The sequence below is a fragment of the Triturus cristatus genome, chromosome 4_1 (assembly GCF_964204655.1).
Source record: "Triturus cristatus chromosome 4_1, aTriCri1.1, whole genome shotgun sequence".
NCBI classification, from domain to species: Eukaryota; Metazoa; Chordata; class Amphibia; order Caudata; family Salamandridae; genus Triturus; species Triturus cristatus.
This window is the reverse complement of record NC_140585.1, coordinates 136,245,704-136,248,203: the sequence shown is the minus strand read 5'-3', so window position 1 is coordinate 136,248,203 and position 2,500 is coordinate 136,245,704.

Sequence of the window (2,500 nt, the reverse complement as noted above, 5' to 3'; positions counted from 1 at the left end):
GAAACAGTCCCATTTATTTGTGTACACTTCACAGTCATGTTAGTGTTCTGAAACTGTAAAGTATATTTTTAAATGCCTATTTTTGTGAGATGCATTTTCGACCGGCCAGAAAATATTCCTTTGGAAAAAATTATTTGAATTGGATTGGTGTGAATCTTGTTTCTAGAGGTGGTGACAGGCTTTCAGCTACTTGAATAGGTCAAGCCAGGATTCATAAAACTTATACAACCTATGTGAGTGTGAAAAATTAGCATATGCAGGAAGGAGCAATTTGTACTACTTTCAAAACAGTTTCACTCCACGTCTGGAAACGTCCAGAGCTATGTAGAGCATACAAATGAGCTTTAAACTCATGAGGAAAGAGGTTTGTATGCAAAAAGGAAAACAAAAGCATATCGTACTCATAAAATTCTCAATATATAGATTCCAAAAAAGTGCTTCCAGCGAAAAGAGCTGAAAGAACACTATGGGATGTAAACCTGAATACCTTTCAATAATATGTTCTCCATCCATGCATACGACCTACATGATAAAAATCACCTCAGGTGAACGGATGACCGCGTGGCCTAATGGATAAGGCGTCTGACTTCAGATCAGAAGATTGAGGGTTCAAGTCCCTTGTGGTCGTTTTTGGCCAATGGTCACACAATCTGCTTTACATTCTGAGTGGAAAAAGTATTTTCCAATACTCTTGTAGTCCTCACTTTCTCATTACTAATCATTAATAAAGTGGAGTACATACTGTAAACTCATTCAGGTTGCATCTGCAGTCTAACTACTTGTGCATTTTAGTGGCATTAAAAAGTGCTTCTATGCCGACGCACTGATTATGTAATAGGTTTGCAGAATTTTGACGTGACAGAATGGGTTTTAGCTTAAGTGTGTGTAGAAGAACTGCAAGGTGTGTGCCTATGTGTGCATAGAGTGCTACATGTGTAAAATCTGTATGATTTGGGCAGTTAAAGTGCTGATTTTGCCTCCGAGTAAGAAAAGTACTACACAAAATGTATAAAGGATCGGCACATTGGCTGCCTTTGCTGATGCCCCCGTTGCCTAATTTGTAGTGCAATGGTTAACTTGCAGAGTGTGGTTGAACTTGGTTAGGAGAATTGGTGCCTTTTTCCGTGTCCTGCCGATGATAAGGATGGCTTGATACCATTTGCTAAGCCCAGTATATTGAGAAAAGAAGTAAGTGAAGAAGAAGTGTGGAGTCGAAAGTGGTTCTCCAATTTCTCTCCACTTGCTAAAATTGCAAAGTCTCCATTATAGCATAGAAGAGAGCGTTAAAGTCGGGGATGGAAGAGGATGAAAATGGGAAGTTTACTTATAGAGAGAAGTGAGAAATGCCCTGTGTGCACACACCGGTGTCTGACCATAGAATACATTTAAATAATGTCTCTAGAAAAGAGCTATGCATGTGTGCCTCAGTGGCCTAATGGATAAGGCACTGGCCTCCTAAGCCAGGGATTGTGGGTTTGAGTCCTATCTGAGGTGATAACAAAAATCCACCCTCTTTCTTTTCCAGAAAATTAGGTAGATTTATTACATGCTTCCTCTCAGAAGTTTATGAGGGATTAGGTACTTTGAAACGGTCCCATTTTACTTGTGTACACTTCACAGTCATGTTAGTGTTCTGAAACTGCAAAGTATATTTTTAAATGCCTATTTTTGTGAGATGCATTTTCGACCGGCCAGAACATATTCCTTTGGAAAAAATGATTTGAATTGGATTGGTGTGAATCTTGTTTCTAGAGGTGGTGACAGGCTTTCAGCTACTTGAATAGGTCAAGCCAGGATTCATAAAACTTATACAACCTATGTGAGTGTGAAAAATTAGCATATGCAGGAAGGAGCAATTTGTACTACTTTCAAAACAGTTTCACTCCACGTCTGGAAACGTCCAGAGCTATGTAGAGCATACAAATTAGCTTTAAAATCATGAGGAAAGAGATTTGTATGCAAAAAGGAAAACAAAAGCATATCGTACTCATAAAATTCTCAATATGTAGATTCCAAAAAAGTGCTTCCAGCTAAAAGAGCTGAAAGAACACTATGGGATGTAAACCTGAATACCTTTCAATAATATGTTCTCCATCCATGGATACCACCTAGATGATAAAAATCATCTCAGGTGAACGGATGACCGCGTTGCCTAATGGATAAGGCGTCTGTCTTCGGATCAGAAGATTGAGGGTTCGAGTCCCTTCGTGGTCGTTTTTGGCCAATGGTCACACATTCTGCTTTACATTCAGAGTGGAAAAAGTATTTTCCAATACGCTTGTAGTCCTCACTTTCTCATTACTAATCATTAATAAAGTGGAGTACATACTGTAAACTCATTCAGGTTGCATCTTCAGTCTAACTACTTGTGCATTTTAGTGGCATTAAAAAGTGCTTCTATGCCGACGCACTGAATATGTAATAGGTTTGCAGAATTTTGACGTGACACAATGGGTTTTTAGCTTAAGTGTGTGTAGAAGAACTGCAAGGTGTGTGCCTA